The sequence below is a fragment of the Pan troglodytes genome, chromosome 5, assembly GCF_028858775.2.
Source record: "Pan troglodytes isolate AG18354 chromosome 5, NHGRI_mPanTro3-v2.0_pri, whole genome shotgun sequence".
In the NCBI taxonomy this organism is placed as follows: domain Eukaryota; kingdom Metazoa; phylum Chordata; class Mammalia; order Primates; family Hominidae; genus Pan; species Pan troglodytes.
The window spans coordinates 29,324,751-29,349,917 of NC_072403.2; the positions used below are offsets into that span (position 1 = coordinate 29,324,751).

The window sequence follows — 25,167 nt, forward strand, 5'->3', positions numbered from 1 at the left end:
TTTTTTTTTTTGTATTTTTAGTAGAGGCGGGGTTTCACCATCTTGGTCAGACTGGTCTTAAACTCCTGACCTCGTAATCCACCCGACTCAGCCTCCCAAAGTGCTGGGATTACAAGTGTGAGCCACTGCACTTGGCCCCGACATGGTTTTTTTTTTTTTTTAAACATTCAGGCTGGAGTTTGTGTAGACTGTCTCACAGTCTGGGTCTCTTTGATTGTTTCCTCATAACTGATTACATTTATGTTAACTTTTTGTTTTCAAAAATACCACATGGGGGACCTTGTGTACTTTTTTTATTGCTTCATAGCAAGTAGCACTTAACTTCAATTTTATTTCACTATTGGTGGTGCTAAATTTGATCACTTGGTTAAGGTGGCACTGTGCAATCTGCGTGTTATAAAGGCACCTGTTCCATTAATGAGTGAATGATATTTTTAAACCCAGTAAATATGCAGTATCCCAACATCTTGCACTCAGTAGTTCTAGCATCAATTGATAGCTTGTAGTTGTTTTTACCAAAAGAACGTTCATGCTGGGTATGGTGACTTATCCCTGTAATCCTGGCATTTTGGGAGGCCAAGGTGGAAGGATTGCTTGAGCCCAGGAGTTGGTGACCAGCCTGGGCAAAATAGGGAGACCTTGTCTCTTAAAAAACAAAAAAAACCCAAAAAACAAAAAAAATAGCCAAGCATGGTGGCACGTACCTGTGGTCCCAGCTACTTGAGAGCCTGAGGTAGGAGGATCACTTGAACCCAGGAGGTCGAGGTGGCAGTGAGCCGTGATCACAGCCTGGGTGACAGAGTGAGACCCTGTCCCCCACACCAAGAAAGAAAGAGAGAGAGAAAGAAAGAGAGAGAGAGAGAGAAAGAAAGTTCCATTTACAAAATTAGTTCGTGTGCTTCAATTTAACAAATAAATATATATATATAAATGCAAGACAAAGAAAATGATTAATATAAGGGTTTTAATAATATATGAATATAATTAATGCCTTTATAATTTTTTTACTCCAACATAACCTAAACATTGAGGCCAACAAACAAATTTAGCTGTTTGTTGGCATATAAATAAAGACGGGAGTGGGTTCATAGTAAAGCTTTGAGGACCAGAGCTACCTTCTTTATGAACTAGAGCTAATTAGAGATTAAGCATATGCAAAATCCAGATATAACCATAGGAAAATACTATTAACTTTTGAATTTGCTAAAAATTACTTGAATTATTTTTCTGTGTTTCTCACTTAAGTGCTGTCCAGACTGTTCATTTATTTGTTTATATATTTGAAGAGAAAATAAAAGCAGAGGGGGCATGTGGGAAGCAGAGCTGTGATGCCAAAGCCCTCCCTAAAGAGTCCCTTTTTGATTGAGGCATTTTTTAAAAGAGACATTCAAAATAACGTCAAATGAATTATCTTAGCCAGGTTTGAAAAAGCAAGAAAACACAATCCACAAACACTTCCTACACAGGTCAGGTCAGCACCCTTCCAGAAAACTTTGAAATTGTTATAAGAAAGACAAATTAAATTATGAAGAGATTTCAGCCATTTCCTGGTACAGAATACAGTGAAAAATGATAGCAAGATCTTTCATTAGGGAAAGTGAAAGGCAAGTGAATACATAATAGCAGTACACAACTTTATGGAGGGTATTAAAGGTGATGAAATCTACACTGCAAGGGAAAGAGTTTTAAGATCAGTACAGTTTTACACAGTTGCAAGTAAACACCTGGAATGTGTTGCTATTAGAGACTCTTAGACTAAATTTAAGAAATTTGACTTAAATTAACAGGTGATAAATAGGAGGGTAAATAGAAGCTAATAATATTTTAGTAGAATTGTGTGAACAGCAACTACCAATTTTCCTTTTGTTTTCTATTTTCAGATACTCTCCTTTAAAAAGTTATACCATAGAGCAATATAAAAATCCCTATAGTTCTATGTTTTAGACTATATACATATGTTTTGGAAATTTATGTTACTTCTACTTTCAAAAACAATAAGGAAAAACCACAGTTACCAACTCTTACATGTTGATTTTCAAATTAGTATTTTTCTCATTATAAAATAATATACATTTATTTCTGATACTAGTAATTAAGAGGAGTAATGCATTATCAAACAACTGAAAAGTGGCTGCTATGAGCACTTAATGTATTCCTTTTTAAAATTACTAACAGTTATATTTGGATTATACTGCCATGTAGCTGTATACCGTACCCCATGTATTGATTTTTTAAATATATAAATGAGTTTGAAACCTATAAGAAGAAGAGCTTCGAGCTGGGCACAGTGGCTCACACCTATAATCTCAGCACTTTGGGAGGCCAAGGCGGGCGGATCACCTGAGGCCAGGAGTTCAAGACCAGCCTGGCCAATATGGCAAAACCCCATCTCTACTAAAAGTACAAAAATAGCCAGGCATGATAGTGGGTGCCTGTAATCTCAGCTATTCGGGAGGCTGAGGCATGAGGATCACTTGAACCCAGGAGACAGAGGTTGCAGTGAGCCGAGATCATGGCACTGTACTCCTGCCAGGGTGACAGAGCAAAATCCTGTCTCAAAGGAAAAAAAAAAAAAAAGAGCTTATTTTTTAAGTAATTTCAGCTTTTATTTTATATTCAGGGGTACATGTGCAGGTTTGTTACGTGGGCATACTGCATGATGCTGAGGTTTGGGATGTGAATGATCCTGCTACCTAGATAGTGAGTGTAGTTTCCATTAGTTTGTTTTTCAAACCTTGCCCTGCTCCCTCCCTCCCTCCTCTATTGGTCCACAGTGTCTACTGTTGCCATCTCTGTGTCTACGAGTATCCAGAGTTTAGCTCCCACTTATAAATGAGAACATGTGGCATTTGGATTTCTGTCCCTGCATTAATTTGCTTAGGATAATGGCCTCCAGCTGCATCCACGTTGCTGCAAAGAATATAATTTCATTCTTTTTTATGGTTGTGTTATATTCCATGTTGTATATGTACTACATTTTCTTTAATCCACCACTGATGGGCACCTAGGTTGATTACATGTCTTTGCTATTGTAAATAGTGCTGTGTTGAACATACAAGTGCCTAAGTCTTTTTGGTAGAAACATTTATTTTCTTTGGGATACATACCCAGTGAAGGGATTGCTCGATCAAATGGTGGTTCCGTTTTAAGTTCTTTGAGCAATCTTCAAACTGCTTTCCGCAGTGGCTGAACTAATTTACATTCCCACCAACAGTGTTTAAGCATTTCTTTTTCTCTGCAACTTTGCCCTCATGTGTTGGGTTTTCACCCTTTATTAATAGCCATTCTAACTGGTGTAAGATGGTATCTCATTGTGGGTTTGATTTGCATTTCTCTGATAATTAGTGTTGTGGAGCATTTTTTCATGTGTTTGCTGGCCACTTGTATGTCTTCCTTTGAGAAGTGTCTGTTCATGTCTTTTGCCCCTTTATAAAATGGGATTGTTTGGTTTTTGCTTGTTCAATTGTTTCAGATCCTTATAGATCCCTGATATTAGGCATTTGTCAGATTCATAGTTTGGAAAAATCTTCTATTCTGTAGCTTGTCAGTTTACTCTGTTGATAGTTTCTTTTGTTGTGCAGCTCTTTAGTTTAATTAGATCCCACTTGTCAATTTTTGTTTTTGTTGCAATTGCTTTTGAGGACTTAATCATAAATTATTTCCCAAGGTTAATGTCCAGAATGGTATTTCTTAGGTTTTCTTCTAGAATTCTTAGAGTTTGCGGTCTTATATTTAAATACTTAATCCACTTTAAGTTAATTTTTGTATATGGTGAAAGTAGGGGTCCAATTTTATCGTTCTCCATGTGGTTAGCTGTCTATCCCAGCACCATTTATTGAATAGGGAGTCCTTTCTCCATTGCTTTTTTTTGTCAATATAATTGAAGATCAGATGGCTGTAGGTGTGTGGTGTTATTTCTTGGTTCTCTACTTTGTTTCTTTGGTCTCTGTTTCTCTTTTTGTACTAGTACTGTGATGTTTTGATTATTGTAACCTTATAGTTTGAAGTCAGGTAATGTGAGGCCTCTCCAGCTTTGTTCTTTTTTGCTTAGAATTGCTTTGGTATTTGGGCTCTTTTTTGGTTTCATATTAATTTTAAAATAGTTTTTTTTCCTAGTTCTCTGAAAAATTATGTTGATAGCTTAGTAGGAGTATTGTTGAATATGTAGATTCTTTGGCAAGTATGACCACTTTAATCGTATTTATTCTTCCAGTCCATGAGCATGGAAAGTTTTTCCATTTGTTTATGCCATCTATGATTTCTATCAGCAGTGTTTTGTAGTTCCACTTGTAGAGATCCTTCACCTCCTTGGTTAGGTGTATTCCTAGGTATTTTTTGTGTTGCTATTGTAAATGGGATTGCATTCTTGATTTGGTTCTCATGTTGAACATTATGGGTGTATAGAAATGGAACCAATTTTTCTGTATTGATTTTGTAAACTGAAACTTTACTGAGGTTACTTATGAGTGTCATATACTGGGGATCTTCACAAATAATAACATAATGAAACAAAAACTCAACTAAGCATATAAAATAGGTCTCCTGGTAAGATAAGCTTTAAACATCCTGCCAGGTTTCTGTGTTTAGCAACTTAGATAGAAGGTCGTCTGGGTAGAAAACTTTTTTGCCTCCTTCTAAAGCTCTTAAATGATCATTTTTAGTTATAAAAATGCAAATCTAGGAGGTGTCATTTTCCCTTCTGAAACGTTTCTCTAGCTGAACCAGTGTTACTGTTTTTACCATTCTTGTTTGGCACATTCCTGGAAGTCACAGGGTAAATCTTCCCTGGATTCAGGAGACCTTCTGGGTGAAAATTTCAAACCTGACTCCATTTTGAGATTCAGTGGATGGATGGGAGTGGCTGTGACTGTGATATGGGGGCAGTAAAGGACAATACAGGCCCCAGAGGAGAACGCCCTGTAGGGATAGCAGAGCTTGGACTGGCCATCTGAGTTTTTCAGCAAGCTCTGGCATTTTGTGGAGAAGGCTGGATGGCAGCAGAGTCCATGGCTGAAGCTATACACACTCAGGGCTCAGTTACCCTGCCATAATGCCATGACTGGGAGAGAACGGCCAAGTCTGTGAGTCTAAACTAAAAAACCTATTTTTTTTTTTTTACATCCAATTCTGGGGTATCACCAGGTCCTGTGCAGAGAACTGAGCTAATAAGGACATTGTAGTAGACACAGTCCCACACACAGCACCATGAAAAGAGCCAGGCAAGAATATCACTTTCATTGATTTGACACTCATTTTCTGATTCCCTCTGGCACTTGGAAATAGCCCTAATGCCTTTAAACTGAGTATGACTCCATGTGTCTTTAGAGTTTTCAGATGAGCAGTTTGAGAGGAAAATCCTGGACTGCCTATTTATGAGGCTCAATTGTAAAATGTGGGAAAGCAAACAACATGAACAAATAAACAGTATATTTGAATTTCAAGGAGATATGTACAGTGATATACAGTTTACACAATTCTCTCCAGGCATGAGGGAGAGCCAGAGAGGCTAACAGACCTAAATGGTTGCTTTTATCCAAGTTTCTATTGCTCTCAGGACAGAAGAAACTAACCAGATAGAACCATCTGACATCAAAAAGTATGCACCCAGTCTCTAGCTGGCATTAGCGATTTTTGTTTTCATCTAGACTTTTAAAAAACAGAATTCTAACCACTAAATGTGCAGAAAGTTAGACAGTCTCTTAATTTAGTTTCCTTAGCATGCTTAACTAATACCTTAATTCTACATGAGGAGGAATGCCCAGTCTCCCACTTTTAAAGGGCCTAAGAAACGGTTGTCATTATGCTTTTCCTATCTACTTTAGCAAGGTTATATATTTGCCAAAATTTGTACCCTGTTCCTTCCGAATCTTTACTTGACTGATTCATAGAAAATTGGTCTTAGCCTGGCTAACTGAACTGTTTATGTTTTATTTAAGTATAAAATTATAGTCCTCCAAGTAGCTCATTGTTACCTATGTTTACTGAATAATTGCCTTGGTAAATGCAGCTCTCCCTTTTCAGGCAATTAAACAAATATTTTCAGAAATGTAGAATGTCCCCAATCTACAAAGCCTTAAAACTTAGCTAAATTTTAACAATTATTAGTAAAAGATTAATGTGTTCCAACGGCCCTTCTACTTCTTCCTCACCTACCTCCAATCTATGAGGATGATTCTTCTTTAGGGAAAAAGGAAATAAACTATCTGTGCACTTAATCAGGCTAGACCAGGCTATTTGGTAGCTGTCACTTGAAATAGATGTGATGTCACCTTTTTGTGAATAAATGAAAACATGCCCCTTAAATAAATGATAAACAGGAACCAGCAGCCATAGAGTATAAGGAGGAAGGTGAGGGGGAGATGCAGGTGTAATAAAAATAAATAAATAAGTGAACCAAAAGGATTTTACAAAGTGCAATGATAAACCTCTCTGGGCTCTAGTTGTTGCGTTTATTTGAAAGACACAAAGCACCTTTTTGGTGCTCCTTAAACCATTTTATCTTTACCTGTGCACAGTTTGACAATCGCATTTTTACTTCAGGGAAAGAGTAAAGGACAGGAAAGAAAAATTGAAACAAAAAAAGGGCAACAAAAGAATAGACAGAGCTCACAGACTTGAGTTATTGCTAACATCGTAATAATATCCCTTTCAGTTCACTCTTTCACCAGCATAGGATCCAGGAATGAGGAATCTTGCAGGAATTTTGTATCCATGGCTTCCTCAGCATTTGAAGATGGAACAGTCAAGCTGAGTTACTGTCTAGATAGGAAGAAAAATGAACTATTAAAACTGCAGGAAATGGTAAAGCTGATAAATTATATTGTATCCCTGTCAGCTGTTTTCTTACCGTAAACTCTGGGATAGGAGTAGATTGATTTAAAGGATAAGAAAATAAAAGGGACTTGAAGGAGAGGAAAATGTTTATTGAGAAAGTGATAGAATCACATATAGGGAGTGATCTCTTATCACTTGAGAAAACAATGAAATTCAAAATATCGTATTCTTTCTTTATCAAATACTATATCTCTGAACCAAAAGTAGACAAATCAAGCCTCAGAAGGATCGAAAATATAGTAAACAGGAAATCAGTCCTAATGCTGTCAATAAGAAAGTTATTTCCCAGTAACCATGCCCAAACTCCCATCTTTCTATTTCCCCTCAGATCTGGAAGCACTTCAAGGCATCATCGAAACCACAGACAGTTGTCAGTTCCTGTTGTTACTCTGGGCTGTGAGTGGGGCCACACCCGGGGAACACTCTCCAAGGTCCTTCAGACTGGGCAGCCACTTAGTCCTCAAGGTACTGCTACATTTTTAGGGTTTGTAGTGGTAGACCCCCAGTAGTCCCAAGTACCCAAATCTCTTCCAGTTACTATGGCTGCATAACAAAGCATCCCAAAACTTAGTGGCATAAAGCAACCATTTCTATGTTCATGGATTGAGTTGTTCAGGTGTTTGGACAAAATGCAGCGGAGATAGCTTCCTCTGCTCCCTGATGTGTTCTGGGGTCTCAGTGGAAGACTGGAAGTTTGGAACTAGGATCATCTGAAGGTACTGAAGTCACTTAATGTGTGGTTGTTGATGCTGACTGGTCTGGGAGCCTTGGTTTCTCTCCCTGTGGGCCTCTTCATTTGACCTCTCTAAGTGAACTTGTTTGGGCTTCCCTTCAGCATGGTTGCTGCGTTCCAAGGGCAAATATCCCAAGAGAAAGACAGCCAAGAGGAAGCTATGTGGTCTTTCCTAATCTAGCTGTGGAAGTCATGTAGTATTATTTCTGCCCAGAAATAAAAGTGGAAAGCCTGCCCAGGTCCAAGCAGAAAGGGAGGATGAGGGGAGGCTTCACCTCTTGATAGGAAGTGGGCGAGGTTCTGGAAGAGCACGAGGGATCAGAAATATTGCCATGATGTTGTTTTGAAAATATAATATGCTCCAATGAGGAAACTATAGTATAGAGTAGTTAAGAGATTTACTCAGCAGATCCACAGCTGGTAAGGTCTGGGGCAGAGAACAAATCCTTCTTTCAATTATGCAACAGTAAGGACATACTAACCCCAGCTGAATGGGAGTAGCCCTTTGTGATGGTTAATACCGAGTGTCAACTTGACTGGATTGAAGGATGCAAAGTATAATCCTGGGTGTGTCTGTGAGGGTGTTGACAAAGGAGATTCATATTTGAGTCAGTGCATTGGGGAATGAAGACCCACCCTTAATCTGGGTGGGCACCATCTAATCAGTTGCCAGCGAATATAAAGCAGGCAGAAAAACATGAAAAGGCTAGACTGGCTTAGCCTCCCAGCCTACATCTTCCTCCTATGCTGGATGCTTCCTGCCCTCGAACATCAAACTCCAAGTTCTTCAGCTTTGGGACTTGAACTGGCTTCCTTGCTTCTCAGCTTGCAGACAGCCTATTGTGGGACCTTGTGATTGTGTGAGTTAATACTACTTAATAAATTCCCCTTTCTGTATACATAGATATCCTATTAGTTCTGTCCCTCTAGAAAACCCTGACTAATACATCCTGATGGAGAGGTGACATCTTCAGGGAAATAAAATTTCATAAAAAGACAAAATGAAAGCAAACTGGGGTACTTCACAAAACTGGCATCACACCAGGCTGGTTCATGGGAATTAAATATTATTTGAATGACTTTTTGTCAAGTAGCCATAAAGAAGCTTCCAACTTTAAAACTCTATAAATTTTAAGTTAAGTTTGATCACAATTATGGCTAAGGTTTTTGCAGATGTAAACTGTAGTATTGATTTTAATATGTAAATGATGTGAAAGGAATACTCAGCATATGTATAATCACAAATCAGGACCTAAGCAGTGAGATATATGCCAATATCAAAGGATTGCGAGTAGTAGACAAAACATTTCTGCAAGTATTCTAACTAGTTAACATATAAAACATGCTGTAATAAACTTGACCTTTAAAAACCTGTGTAGTAATTTCTGATTACGATTGTTTATATTATATAAATCTTAAAAAGATACATAAATTTCAATACAAATATTATATGTAAGTATTATATTAGGAGGGCAACCTCTTTATTAAAAATACCATAGCTGCAAAAGGGTCAGTGATAGGAAAAATATATATCCGTACTACTGGGGAGGAGGAGTTACATTTAATAGGACACTTTAGCCTGTTCCCCACTCCCCAAGAAGAGATTGAGACAAATTCTTGTATTCAGTCAGTGTATGTGGTAATGTGTCTTGGGAGTTGGCGATTCAGATTGTGGTATAAAAGATCTAGCAGAGAAAAGCAACATGTGGGTGAGGCTTTGTGTTAGCCACTCTATCCCAAAAGAAGCCTCAGAGGACACTAATGAAATAGACCTTAGATCTCCTTCCCTAGGGAATGAAAGAAGAGAAGCTTTTATCTGCTGTCTCCCATCATTTGCTGGACGATGATGGTCAAATGGGCATTCACACTCCTCCACTCCTGGGTTGTGTATGCCTGAGAGCAGAGCAAATTCTCCCCGTTCCCCCATTTCAGCCGTTCAGAAGAGCTACAGCAGAGAATGGAGGTATGCAGTACAGGAGTGAGGCAATGTGTCACCCACATATACCTGTGCAAGACTAGAGTAAATTTCTCCTTTAAATTTACGTAAAATGAACAGATCGTAAGGGTTCATTTAAAAGGGTGTTGAGCATCTTCTATTACAGGCGAAACCATCACCTCATATGACTGTTACCATCACCCTAGAAGGGCTCTAAATTCTCTTTCTCTTCAATTCTTCCCAACTATTTTCTGACTTCTATCACTGTAAAGTGGGGATTTAATTTTAATTTATCTGTTTTATAACAATGTAATAAAAAGAAGTATATGTTCCTCTGTCCATGGCTTCTGTCACTCAACATAATGTTTTGGAAGTTCATCCACGTGATGATGGGTAGCTGTAGTACACTTTTAAAAAAAAATTGTTGGCTAGTATTTTTCTGGTGGAATAGATCACTATTTGCTTATCCAGTTCCTTATTGATGGCATTGTTGCTTCCCGTTTTGCGGCCTTATGAATAAGTTTGCTCTGAAAAATCTTGTACCAGTTTTTTTGTGGAAATATGTTTATATTTCTTTGGGGGGGGTAAACACTTAGGAATGGAATTCCTGGGTCATAGAGTACATATTTAGCTCTAGCACAATGGTGCTGAGCAGTTTACGTATGATGGGGCCATTTTACAGTCCCATGAGTTGTTTCAAACCCTTGCCAACGGAATATGTTTCCTGTTGTTGTTGTTTTTTCAAACAATAATCATTCTAGTGGGTGTAGAATGGTATCTCATTCTAGTTTTAGTTTGTGTTTCCCTAAAGACTAACGAAGTGGAGCACCTTGTTTGCTTACTGGCCATTTTTTATCTTTGGTGAAGTATCTGTTCAAGTCTTTGCCCATTTTTCATTTCTGTTGCTGTGTAATAAATTCCCACAAACTTAGTAGCCTAAAACAGCACAAATTTATTTTGTATTACAGTTCTGTAGGTGAGAAGTCTGATGCAGGTCTCAGTGGGCTGAAATCGAGGTGTTGGCAGAGCTGCACTCCTCTCTGCAGGCTCTAGAGCAGAGTCCCTTTCTTTGCTGTTTGCAATTTCTAGAGGCTGCACATATTCCTTTACCGGTGGACCCTTCCTCTGTCTTCAAGCCAAGCCTGTTGCATTTCTCTAACCATTCTTCTGTAGTCACAAATCCCTGACTAACTAAAGTACAGAGTAGTCACTCAAAGTAATTTGCTCTGAACTCAGCAAGGAAAGGTTCTCCAATTGTAAGAAGGCTTGTCATGAGATTGAGAGCACCCAGGTCCTCCAAGACAATCTTTCCATCTCCAGATCCTTAATTCAATCACATCACATCTACAAGTGCCATTTGCCAAGCAAGGTAACATAGTCACAGGTGCTGGAGGTTATAATATAAGCATCTTTGAAGTGGAGGACATTATTCTGCCTACCACAGTCACTTGTTTTTTTGTGGTTGATTTTTACATCTTTAAATTTTCATTTTTATGAATTCCAACTTGTCATTTTTTTTCTTTTTTGTCCTTTTCATTTTGGTGCTTCTTATATCCTGTAAAAAATTGTCCTATTCCAATGCGATGAACATATGATCCTTTTTTTTTTCTAGAAGCTTTATTGTTCTAGCTTTTATGTTTAGGTTTATAATTCTTCCTGGATTAAAGTTGTGCATTAAGTAACATCTAGGTCACGGTTCTTGTCTTTAGTAAAAATATTTATTTATTTGTTCCAACACTGTATGTTGAAAGATATCCCCATTAAGTTGAATTGGTGCTGTGGCCATAAATTAGTTCTACAGGGTCTATTTGTGGTGGGTTACATTTATCCATTTTTGTGTGCTTAGTACATTACTACACTCTCACGATTACCACAGCACTGTAGCAAATTTTGGAATCAGATAATAAAAAGACCTTTCAATTTTGTTCTTCTTTTAAAAATTCCTTTACCTGTTCTAGGTGGTTTACAATACATGGAAATTTTTTGATTAGCTTGTCAATTTTACCAAAACCCTGATGAAATTTTGAAAATCTGGAGTGAAAGACTATATTGAAAATATTGACTCTCCAGATGGATGAATGTTGTATTTCTTTTCAGTATTTAGGTTTTTCTTATTGTCAAGTTTGGTGAAACTCTTCTAATATTTAACTAATAATGTCAGATGTAGATTTTCCATAGATGTGTTTCATTATTTAAGGAAGTTTCTCTCATTTTCTAGTTGCTGAGAGGTTTTATTATAAATAGGTGTTGAATTTTGTCAAGACCTCTTTCCAGCATCAGTTGAGATAATCATAGGGGTTTTCTCTTCATTCTGTTCATATGGTGAATTATATCAACTGATTGATTTTTCCTAATGTTAAACCAAGCTTACATTTCTGGGGTAAACCCACTGGTCACGGTGTATTTCTTTCATGATGTCATGATGCATTAGAGGGCTTGATTTGCTAATGATTATTATAGAATTTTGCATGTGTAGCCTGAGAGTTTCTGATCTAAACTTTTTGTTTGGCTGAGTTGTCATTGTCAGACTTTGTTTCAACAGTACAGAAACCTCATAAAATGGGTTGGGAGGTTGTTCTGACTGCCCCTAAAATTGGTATAATGTTTCAGTTCTTAAGCTAGAAACTAAGATGACTGTACATCATTCTTTTACAATCAATAAACCAATAACTATAAATTTTCTTCAAAGCATTGTTTCATCATCATTCTACAATTTTTAATGTTACATTCTCATATTTGTTCAGTTGGAAAGTTTTGAATATCCCTTGTGATTTCTCCTTTCACCATAAATTATTTATAAGTACTTGTTTTCCAAATAATGTAGATTAATATATTGTTAGCCACAGACATGTTTAAATTTTCATATGAAAGATTCAAATGCTATAGATTGAAATAATTTTACTAATATATTTTGTACCTATGTATGTTTTATATATAACATTTAATAATTTAACCCAACATATCCAACATAATTTAAATAATCATTATTAATATTTTCCTTTTTTTAAATAAGTCTTTACAATTTTATATGTATTTTTATCCTTACAACACATCTCATTTTGGTTTAACTACATTTCAAGTTCTCAGCCATATGTGTATACTGGCTACCATATTTGTGGCAGCAAAGGCTGGAGTTAAGAAGTGAAGTAGAGAGGATTTTGGAAAAGAGTCCAGAACAATGGCATTTGTGCAAACAGGATCCTCTCTATTTTGTTAGTTAGGCCTGAATTTGGTTTTATAAAAGTATTCTGGATACTTTTACAACATTGTCTATTGAAGTTTTTATTGAAGAGATATTTGTCACAAACAAAAGACACATTGAGAACAAAAATCTCACATTGAGGACATTGAACATACTTAGTTTGGAGTATTTTTAAAAGGCAGACAGAAGAGGAAAAACACACAAATTTTTTTTTTTTTTTTTTTTTTTTTTTTTTTTTTTTTTTAGACGGAGTCTTGCTGTTTTGCCCCGGCCGGAGTGCGGTGGCGCTATCTTGGCTCACTGCAAGCTCCGCCTCCCGGGTTCACGCCATTCTCGTGCCTCAGCCTCACAAGTAGCTGGGACTACAGGCGAAAATTATTTTTAAGTTGATCCAGAATTTCAATTTTTTTTTAACTTTTTACTGCCTTGGTATAGAAAAAGATAAATTTGATTAAAGTAGGTAAAAAAATGTAAACTTCAATATTCTGTAAACTAGATTACTAACAACCTTTGAAAATGATTTTTCTGTTAGCATGTGTAAAACTTTTGATAATTTATCCATAATTATTTTTCTTTTATTTCAGTGTTAAATAGGATAGTAACGCTAGGTGAGATATGTTTACATCTAGTCACCCATTCTTTTTCTTGTATGTCTCTAATCAATGATTATGTTGGAGAAAGTCTGTGTTTATAATTGGAGAAACTGCCAAAATAATTTCCCAAGACCTTTATTTTATAGCTTTCCAAAACTAGAACAGTAAGTTTAATTTCAGTCTGTGAAATGAAAAAGTTACAGCTAGTGTTTGTTTAATATTGCTATCAGAGAGATTAGACCATAATAATTTCAGGGGAATGTTAACTTTTTCTAATGATAGATGATGACATCATCTCTCAATTTACTAAGCTAATGTTACTGATTGACTGTCAGTAGAATGGGAGATATGAGGATTTTTTCTAGTTGTAGTTATTTGCTTTTTAATTTATACTGTAAACTAACTTTCCCAATCCTAGAACCAAGCCCTTCCTAAGTAGGGGCTCCATAAATGTTTATTGACTTGACTGATACATCCCAAAAGAGAAGAAGCATAGCTGGAGTTAGATTATGGTCCGTAATAATGTAATCACCCGGCCCCTAAGTATGCCGAATCTGTAACCATGTTAGTATGTGCCCTCAAACCAGTTAAACATAGTTGACTCTTGAACAACATGGGTTTGAACTTGATGGATTCACTTACATGTGGATTTTCTTCTGCCTCTACCACCCTTGAGAAAGCAAAACCAACCATTCCTCTTCCTCTTTCTCCTCCACCTACTCAAAGAGAAGACAACAAGGAGGAAGACCTTTATGTTGATGATCCAGGTCCACTTAATGAATAGTAAATATATTTTCTTTTCTTTTCTTTTCTTTTCTTTTTTGAGACAGGGTCTTGCTCTGTCATCCAGCACTGGAGCAATCACAGCTCACTGTAGCCTCAACCTCCTCTGGGCTCAAGTGATCTTCCTGCCTCAGCCTCTGGTGTACCTAGACTACAGGCACACACCGCCACACTCGGCTGATTTTTTTCTTTTTTGTGGAGATGGCGATCTCACTAAGTTGCCCAGGCTGGTATCGAGCTCCTGGCACCAAGTGATCCTCCTGCCTAGGCTTCCCAAAATGCTAGGATTATAGGCATAAGCCACTGGGGCTGGCCTCTTTTATTGTGACTCTCCTAGTAACACTTTCTTTTTTATAACTTAAGAATACAGTATGTAATACATACAGCATATAAAATAAGTGTTAATCAACTGTTTATGTTATTGGTGAGGCTTCCAGTGAATAGTAGGTTATTAGTAGTTAAATTTTGGAGTTGTCAAAAGTTACACATAGATTTTCAGCTGTGGTGGTGACAGTGTCCCTTCCCCCATTTTGTTCAAGGGTCAAGTGTAATTGCAACAAAAGATCTAACATCTGCATAGATGTATAAAGCATCAGTAATAACATCCAAATTTTCTATTAAAATATCCATATAAGACACAATTTAGTAACCCATAGTCCTTAGTTCTAGTTGTGACTGTCACTAATGAAGTAATAACATAAAGTAGACCTTTGACATCTTTGTTCCTCAGTTACTTTAGCTGCTAAAAGATAAGCCACTTTATTATGTTCTTAGGGATTGCTGGACATTTAAAATGAAATAACAGATGTGAAAGCAATTTCTACATTTATAGATGTATCATATATTCACACAACATGTGTTGTTAATATCATTGCACATTCTTAGATGATTGATGCACAAAGACGTCACTCTCCAATGCAAATGCTCGTTCATATGGATAAAGTCTGTAATGGCATGTGGGTAACAGAGAATGGGCTAACGTAAGATGTATACCTAAACTTTGTGGATAAAGGACTTTTTTGTGTTTTGCTTCCACTCTAAAACTGAACTAAATATTTAGTAGGCATTTCTATTAGATGTTGCTTTTATTTATATTAATTATATTTGTGTATGCCTGTATATGTGTATACACATATGTGTATATATACTTACATATACGTGTATTTATTTAGATTTATTGCATGTCATCAGGAAATATCCACAACTCACAATGACTGATTCCTAGTTGATAATATGTTTGAGGAGGCAAATCTTAAATGAGTATTTAAAATCAGCTACTTTCTAAGTGTATGGGAGGAAAATATGAGAATCTGTTATGTGATGTTTGCACAAGATTAAGACAAATTCTTCACTTCTTTAGGTGTTGTGACTTACCACTCATCAGTCTCCACTATCCCCAATTTCATTTTGTATGTGCATTTATATTGGAAAAAGAAAGAGTTAGCAATTCCAGCAGCTCGATACCACTCTCAACCCTTTCCGTGTGGAGCACCACCGCATTTGGATTGCAGCTTAAAGGTCTCGTTGATAGAGTCACCCCATGTAAGACATTCGGGGTTTAAACAAGTCACATTTGCAAGTAACATGCGCGTAGTTCTTGGGGCAGCATTCGTTTGTTTCAACCTTCTCACCTTCCCCTCTCCATCTTCATTCCACCTATATAAATAGCGCTTAGCTTCTTTTGAGCTTAACGAACATTCTTAAATGTTATGAGAAAATAGCAGAGTCAGGGAAAAATACATGCCATAAAAAATGTGCAAGTGAAGTAGCATTGTCACTGCGTCTGTTCCAGTGCAGATCACAGCTCGATGGCCTCAGTGTGAGTCCTTCTGCGCCCAGTAAAAATGAAAACAACATTGTAATAAATTAGCTGGAACTGCACTTCCCTAGGTGTTCAGTGACAGCTTGATAAATAACCCCAGGCACTACAATTTGGCTTTCCCTCTGCCAAGGTTTTCTGCCATAATATTTTCAGGCCTTAAGTCATGGTCATCAACACTTGATTAGTACAGGGAGGGACGGTTAAGATAACATGAGGGATATATTTCCTTGAACAGGATAATGTGGCAACAGTATAATATTTTATCTGGGTTAAGCATTTATTGATCATTACAAGAATGAACATTCTTATATATAATTAGTAACCGTAATGTCCCAATCCTTTGAATAACCCTAGAGGCACGTTGTAGGTTTGTTTTTGATGATTGAGATATATTTCCTTGTCTTCTCATTTTCTCATTTTGTGACAGGGATACTTAAATCTCAAATCTCATAGCACTATTTTTGTGTGTCGAGTTTATTCTGCAGTACATACTCCATTACATACATATATAAAATATATATATATAAACACACACACACACATATATATGCACACATATACCTGTATATATAAATTATGTATATAATACAATTGTGTTTTATAAATATTTATACCACATTCACTTAACCTCAATCCATCAAATAAATTCAGTTATATTTGTATAAGTTTCACAGGGAAAGAATAACTTAGCATATAACTTTTCTATTTAAACTACTATTGTCAGAAATAAATCTGTATTTGCTCTCTGTATCCCAGTCATCTTTATTCTCTGATGAAAAAAAGGTAACCATAAACATTCGTTTTCCATTAATTATTGCACCAGAGAAAAATCAATGTTCAAATAAATAACAATAAAACTGATTTGTACTGAATAGCAAAGCTGGATAAAGGAAGAAGAAATCATTTGTTTTTATTTTTGGAGGGATGGCTTGCATAATTAACTAACTTAACTCTAAGATGCTGAACATAATGTAGTCACTCTACATACATTTATTTATTGGAGCACTTCCCATCCCTTAGGCCCTATAGAATATAATGAGTTTAGACCCCATGCTTCCCTCTACTTGGGCTGAGTGTGTTTGCTGTGTGAGCACAGCTGTGCTGTGTTTCTGCGTATACATTTAAAGAGAGCAATAACAACAACTGTTACATATTCAGCAGCTAATATGTACTGGGTACTGTTTTAAGAGTTTTACATTTTTATCTCACTTAGTTTGCAAAATGACTATATTGGGTAGGTATGTTCTATCCCCTTTTTAACGATGAGGAAAGGAGAGCAAGTATTTGAGTTAGCTGAAATCACCTAATGAGAAAATGGCAAGATGAGATTCAAAACGAGTAAGTCTGTCTCAGGAGCCTGAGCTCCTGAACAATGAGCTATACTTCAAAATAAAGGGATTTGGCATTGGAGGCAGAGGAAAAAAAGCATAACAATTGCAAATGGCCTTTCCCCTAAAATACAATTTTTTAAAAAAATTTCTTAAGGCTAAGTATAACTGGATTTCATAGAATCCTTGAAAAATCTCATCTAGGAAATTCTTCTGATTAAATTCATCACACTTCCATCATTCCTTTACTATACTCGTTCTATTTCAATAAAGAGTCAAATTCAAATTTGACAGATCTGAATGATCAGAAAAATTGCTGCAGTACATCCAATCATTGTTAACATGGAAACACACTGTTATTGAATATTGAAGGTTTACCCTGCATTAAAAATGAACAGTAAAGGGAGCTTCTTTCTTTTGTCTGACCCAGAGCAGGACTTGCACTTATTCCTTTTGCAGGAAAAATGTTTGACTGGATAGGATCCATGTCTTACCTGTCTTTGTAGTCCTAGAGCCTAGTTCTGCATATGATACATAACAAGCACTCATTAAGTATTTGTTACACCAGACATGCCTAATTGACCTCAAGATATTCATCAAAACATTTTATTGCACAATTTAGATAAGTGGAGTGTTCACATAGATTAAGGTCTTAGTTACAAAACCTTTGGGTTACGAATGGCAAAAAACAAAAAACAAAACAAAACAAAACAAAAACAAAAACAAAAAACCTTTGTGGCCAGGCACGGTGGCATATGCCTGTAATCCTAGGACTCTGGCATGCCAAGGCAGGCATCTTGAGTCCAGGAGTTCGAGAACAGCGTGGGCAACATAGCAAAACCCCATCTCTACAGAAAGTACAAAATTAGCTGGGCATGGTGGTGCGTGCCAGTACTCCTAGCTACTCGAGAGGCTGAGGTAGGAGGATCTGCCTCAGCCCGGGAGGCTGAGGCTGCAGTGAGCCATAACTGCACCACTGCATTCCAGCCTGGGCGACAGTCAGACCCTGTCTCAAAAAACAAACAACAAACCAAAAATCCCACCTTTGCCTCATCTAAATATAAACTTATGAATTTATTAGAAGGATACATGGGATTCAAGATCAAAAACATAAAACAGAGCACCAGTAACAAACTCGAGTGGCCCCAGTGATTCCCCTCCTCACTCGTTCTTTCAACATTTATTCTCTCTCAGAATCTCTTCATTCTTTCCTTACTTCCTCACCTAGATTTTTCTGCTATGATGTCATACACATGACAGAAAACAGTCACTCCAGCCCAGTTCCTACATGAGCTCACAGCAATAGCGCCGCCAACTAACTGACTCAGTCTCTCCATGTTCTGAGTCTAAGTTCTTGGAAGCAAGAATTCAATCTGGGCTGCCTGGCTCACTGTCCACTCAAAAGAGGCCATGGAAACACATTCTATGAAAGGTGAAAGCAAGCAGCTGCTCCAAAAAGAGAGGTGTGGGGTGCTAAGTCTATAATTGCAGAGAAAATGATTGACTGGCATCTTTAATGCATTTGTATTCATCTCGGCAAAACGGTACCTGTTTGAGATTCTGCCATTTTGCAAAGAAATACGGTTATATCCTCATGTGCAATTTTTATCCAAACTAACCTACCAGAAGATTTAGAGAAAAATCAACTAAATCTTTATTCAAAAACCAAATATTCCAAATTGAGTGAAGTAAAAGTATGTTGCTTCCATTTTGGTCAGTTTATCCGTGTGAAACGGAATAACTATAAAACACCAAATTACTTTCGTCATTTGATCTCTACTTCCGTTGTCATTACTCAAGACAGTTCGAGTCAATATATTCACAACAAGAAAAAAAAGTACACAAAGTCAAAACACAATCTCATTTATCTGCATTTTAAATGAAACTAGAGAGATGGGGTTATAAATACTAATTTGCCATTCTATTTTCTTTGAAAGAAATGCCTTTATTCTATAATCATATCCATTTTACATTTTTGCATTATTAATAAAACGGATATGGCATCAGTTTTTTTCTTTTTAACATTACTGTTTGGCAAGTTAAAAGGCTGAAGTATTAAATATGCACTGCAAATATTATTTTTGTTTACTTGTTAGTGAAGGAAAAAATAAAACCACTATTCATTTGTAGTAAAAGCACAGGTATAATAAGAAACTTAACACATTAAAAACAGCAATGTGCACATGTACCCTAAAACTTAAAGTATAATAAAAAAAAAAAAAAAAAAAAGAGGCACTGCTAGACTTACGGGTGCCTGAAACCAGGGTTTCAATGCTTTCAGGGTCTTTCTCTTTCTTGCCTTCTCTTTACTGCTTCTTTCAGCATTGTTCTGCATCCTATCTTTATTTTCTTTCCTTCATTTTTCTCCTGAAATGAGAGGAATGATTCAAGGAGAATTCTACTTGGCCCAGCTTGGGCCTCAAGCCCATTACTGTGTTAAATTAAGTTTAGCCTAAAGCTGCCTCCTTTTAAGTGTGGCCTAAAGGTTTCTCCCTGCATAAGGAACTGTAACCTAACTGGATGTGTAAACAGCCTATAATCTACTCTTGTGTCAATCACTGATTTTCAGCCAAAGATAGTCTACTGTTCAAACCATGTTCAAATAAGGCAAAGGCCAAGCTGTAAACAATCCAGCTGTTTCTGAAACTTACTTCCATCTTTCGTACATCACTTTCTGCTTTTCTGTTCAGAAATCTTCTTCTACCACGTGGCCCTGATGGAATCTCTCTGAACCTATTCTGGTTTGGTGGCTGTCCAAATTGTGAATCATTCTTTGCTCAATTAAACTCTGTTAAATTTAAAAAAAAAAAAAAAAAAAAAAACAGCAAATAGATAGGAAAGAGGCAATAGCAGAGAAGAGGTCAAGAAGGCAAAGCAGAACTTGAAGTTAAGACAACTAGATATATTTCATGGCTCTGAGTTTCGTAAATGCCTAGTCAGGAGAAATTCAACCCTTTTCTCATTCTCATTTTCACATATGGTGGCTGCCGAATAAAAGCCTCCAAAGATGCCCATCCCTTAACTCTGGTTACCTGTGACCATGTTAGCTTGCATGGCAAAAGGGACTTTGCAGTAACGATTCAAGTTAAGGATCTTGGGATGGGGATTGTCCGGGGAAACCTGATCTAATCATGCGAGTCTTTGAAATTGTGGGGAACATTCCTCAACTGCAGAGAGCCTGAGTGATGGCAGCCTCAGGATTCCCCATGTTGTTGCTGGTTCTACAACGTAGGGAGCTACATGCAAGGACAAGAACGAAGGCCAAGAAATCGGAAAAGGAATGGAAATGGATTCTCCCCTAGCATCTCCAGAAATAACACAACCTTGCTGACACCTTGATTTTAGGACTTCTGATTTCCAGACTGTCAGATAACAAATTTTTCTTGTTTTCAGCCGCTAAATTGGCAGTAATTAATTGCAGCAGCAATAGAAAACTAACACAGATCTGAAGATGCAAGACTGTTTATGGAAAGGAAAAAAAAGTGTCCTTGCTCCTGAGCTTAGAAAGATAACTTTACTCCTAGAAGCTTTATAAAAGGTTAATTAAGCAAGCTAATGAACAATGATCCCAATTGCAATTTTTCAAAACAAAACAAGACAAAATAAAAAGCCAAAGAAAATTGCAGAGGCATTCTTCATATGGCTGTCCTGTTTATTTTTATTCATTAATTTTATTATGTTTAAGATTCTATCTTATTATCTTATTTTTAGTAATAATTTTAAAGTGAAAAATGACCCACAGTAGGAAGTCAGAGGGATGGGGTTCATAGATGAAACCTGGAGAACTTTAAGGAACAAACAAACAGTTAACATAGCCCCAACTAAAAAAAATCCTTAGATATTAAAATGACGTTCATCTCTTACAATAAAAATAATGATAGCATCCTACTGTCCTTTAGGATCATGATTTTGATACCTGAACAGTAGCTTTTTTGACATGAATTCTCTGGAACATACACACTTAGAGAATGGCCTTAAAACAAGGTGTACCTCTGATTTGTAGTAGTCAGTGTATCATGAAGTATACAGTGTGATGTTAAAATATGGTAAATATTTTAAATAATAATTAAAGTCTTAATCCAAGAGACCATATTGACAGAACTACACACGTTCCTACATTTTAAACTTTTAGGTACAGGCAGTTCTCACTTGGCTGAGCAGAGCGATGCTGTAAATATGACTGTGCAGGGCAAAACTATGCAATATGATCATATTTATCAGTGGGGAAAAGTACAATTGTCATGTGACCTTAAAAAATTTTGCCAACACGTTAAAAACCTTATTGTCAGTTATAAATGTATAGAGGAATGAAAAATAGTAAAACCAATATTTATGTAGTACACTGTCATTTCAAACGCTAGATACATTGAAAATTACTGCTTTAGGCTGGGCCCAGTGGCTCATGCCTGTAATCCCAACACTTTGGGAGGGCGAGGAGGGAGACTTGCTGGAACCCAGTAGTTAGAGATCGGCCTATGCAAGATGACAAGACTCCATCTCGAAAGGAAGGAGGGAAGCTGGGAGGGAGAGAAGGAAGGAGGGAAAGAGGGAAGGGAGGGAGGGAGGGAAGAGAGGGAGAAAGGAAGGGAGGGAAGGAAAAAGGAAAAGGAAAGAAAAGAGAGTGGGAGAGAGGGAGGGAGGGAAAGAAGGGAGGGAGTGAAGGAAGAATAAAAGGAAAAGGAAAGGAAAGGAGTGAGGGAAGCAAAAAGGAAAAGGAAAAGGGAAATGAAAGAAAGAGAGGAAGGAAGGAAGGGGAAAGGAAAGGAAGGAGTGAGGCAAGAGAAAAGGAAAGGGGAAAGGAAAGAAAGAGGAAGGAAGGGAGGAAGGGAGGGGAAAGGAAAGGAGGAAAGGAGTGAGGGAAGAAAAAGGGAAAAGGAAAAGGAAGAAAGGAAGCAAGAAAGAAAGAAGGAAAGAAGGAGAGAGAGGAAGGGAGGGAGGGAGGAAGGAAGGAAGGAAAAAATTAGCTGCGCACTGTGGTGCATGCTTGTAATCCCAGCTCCCTTGAGTCCAGGAGTTTGAGGCAGCAGTGAACTATGATCATGCCACTGCATTCTAGCCTGGGTGATGAAGCGAGACCTTTTCTCTGAGGAAAAAAAAGAAAATTACTGCTTTAGTTCTTTGTAAAATGCTGATCTAGAGTCATTTCAACAATGCTTGCCTTCTAATAGCATAAATTACAGTAAGCCGTGAGCATCTTTTCTACATTGTAGTAGATTGCAGTTTTCCTTTGCTAAGTTTCTATTAGCTGTAAACATTGTATCATTTAGTTTCCAATGACATAAAATATCTCTGAGATTTTCTTTTGTGTGAAGTTTTGTGTTAGCATCACTTGATCTGGGACATCTTTATCCTTTTGATTACAATTGCTTTCCTCATTAATGTCAGTAAGTTTGCCTTTGCAGTGATTCTCTGTTTGTATATCTAGAGTCCAGGCAGCTTACGCAGAGTGTAAAATCTAGGGCAGCAGGGTCAGCATCCCTAGATCAGCTATTTCTTCTACAATTCCATGTATGTTCAATCCAGATTTCGCTTCCAGTGTTAGCATGTTTTGTGTCTTTGCTGCATTTCCATCTTTGATGGCCAGTTCCCAACTTGGAGTATCTATTTATTTTTTTGCAGTCATGTGGTGTTAGCACGGAGACAAGAAAGAGAGAAAGACAACATCATGCTTTGCTGTCTGTGTGTGAACTGAGTAACAGCTGTGAAGGATCAGTCACCAAAAGACTTCGAAAGAAGAGGCTTGCTTGGTCATGGTAATGATGCTCCTCTGGTATGTAGTGATGTGTGAGCTAAAAGGCTAGCAGCAAAGTTTGCAATTTATGCAATTACTTACAGTTAATATGCCATGGTACCTGAAACTTGAACATATCATTGGGAATTGGCATTATTTAACTAAACCAGGATAACTGAAATCTGTGCATATCACAACTGGGAAAAGCAAGAACTGTCTGTATTGTGATCTTAATGCACAAGGAGTTTGAATAGTGAAAATTGCCAGTTTTGAAGAGAAAGAGAGAGACAGGAGAGAAAGGGGGATATTTGTTAAAAACAAGCAAAATTCAATTTTTTAGAAACACATTAAAGGAATTGAAAATGTTATTGAATACATTTAATATAGATAATTCCATGCAATATGAGATTAAGAAGTAGGCAGATAACATAAAAAGAAATATTCTACTTATCTTCAACTTAAGTGACAAAAAGGGGTCCTTAAAAGAAATCAATACAGAAGGCCAGAGAGACAGGGACTGGGGAAAAAGCCAGCCAACAGATGCACACAGGACATAAAGACAGTTTTATAAAAGCAAAACATGCTAGAATTTTTTCCCATAAAGCCCTTGAATAATGATAAATGTGAGTGCTATGTATGTATATTTGGAAAACCAACTGTGCCTTCTGCTTTAGTTGCCTTTTTTGCACCAATAATTTCTTAAACAATATTCTATTTCTACAGCATAACTCTGTCACCGTAGTGTAGCCAAGCTTTTCTTTGACAAATCAAGTACTAAATAATTCATTGCTGCTCTGAGGGGAAAAATATTCTCAGCATACTGCTACGGAAAGTTTCCCTTCCTCAAAAACAGGACAGTTTAACATGGATCTGCAGAAGCACGTCCTCTTCGTGTGCAGGTGTCTTTCAGATGAATCGGGACTGGGTGCACACTTTAGGAAGGGGCTGGACTCACTGGTCAGCTGGCTGTTCATCTTATTAAAATACTTTGCTGTCATTATTATTTATCTGAAGTGAATGGCATTCTATTAATGCCATTAGGCATTAATTAGTTGGGCATAAAATATATTCTTTTACTAAAGAAAAATATAATGATTTAATCTAAATAATAACTGTAGTAGTTTATTGGGTTTATTTTATGCATTTTATATATTTACATATTTTGTGCATTTCCAATCCCTTTATTTCAGATAGTTTTTATAAAAAGATGGGAGAAGCCAGGATAGTAGGCAGAGAGCAGGTGTGCTTGAACAACAACAAAATAATGTTGAGATAGAATGGTCTGATGGTTATTTCCAAGAATTAAAATATATTAGGTGTATAGATATTTATTAGTAGTATAGCTATCATGAAAATAAATCATTGATGAGGATACAAAAAAGTCAAGACCAATTTATTTTTAATTATGTATTTTTCAAAATTCAAAGAATAAAATCTGATTTTATTTTAAAAGAAATTCCTCATAAATTTTTTAAATCAACATATATTTGTATTATCTATATTTATGGGATACAGTTTGATGTTTTGGTATGTGTATACATTGTATAATGATTAAATCAGAAATATCAGTTAGCTGGCTAGATAAATGCATATATCTTCCTCTCTCATGTACCAGGTACAAAACAAGTTGAAGAAATAATATATACAAACATAACATATTTATCTTGCATATCTCTAGGGGTCTTGAAGAGCTTGCAGAATTCATACCATTAATTCTTACTATATCCCTGTGAGATAGAAAGCAAGCAGATATTATTAGACAATAACATAACTAATGTGCACACATGGAAGCAGGAAGGCTGGCAAGTTTTGAGAGGAGCCCTAGATCAGCTGGTTTTCTGCCTTTGGGGGCAGGAGAATGGCTGCAAGGAAACTGTGCTTGCTCCGTAATATACCAGGCCCTTCCTAGCACTGGGAGTTTTTTTTGCCTCTAGTCCTTTAATAACTAAATTTATCTAAGTAACTCCCTAAACTGAATACAAAGATGAATCTTTAAGCAAGTGAACTTTTTGGCTCACTTTTTCTTACTTCTTATTAGCGGATTGTCCTATAGTTTGAGTCCCTTTGTTTATAGCTTATTTACCAAGTCAAAACTGTTAACCAACTGGTACAACTCCAGCTGTATCCCCACAGGCTACAGAGAAATCCAGACCCTCCTCATTTTGTCTCCAATGTAACTGCAAATCCATAAAAGTCGTCCTTCTC

The 25,167-nt window shown here is 36.8% G+C and overlaps 2 long non-coding RNA genes across 2 annotated transcripts in view; one reads left to right on the forward strand and one right to left on the reverse strand.

Annotated features, from left to right (window-relative positions):
• Positions 1–22,984, forward strand: part of LOC134810280 (uncharacterized) — a 167,238-nt gene extending 144,254 nt beyond the window's left edge. The window contains exon 3 of the long non-coding RNA XR_010157927.1: positions 22,851–22,984. This is a non-coding gene — a long non-coding RNA (uncharacterized LOC134810280). The remainder of the gene's footprint in view (positions 1–22,850) is intronic.
• On the reverse strand, positions 19,507–20,022 carry LOC112209415 (uncharacterized). Its single transcript, XR_002944144.1, has 2 exons — positions 19,883–20,022; positions 19,507–19,598 (listed from the first exon to the last, which is right to left on the reverse strand). It is a non-coding gene; the product is annotated as an uncharacterized LOC112209415 (long non-coding RNA).
• Positions 22,985–25,167: the final 2,183 nt, after the last annotated feature.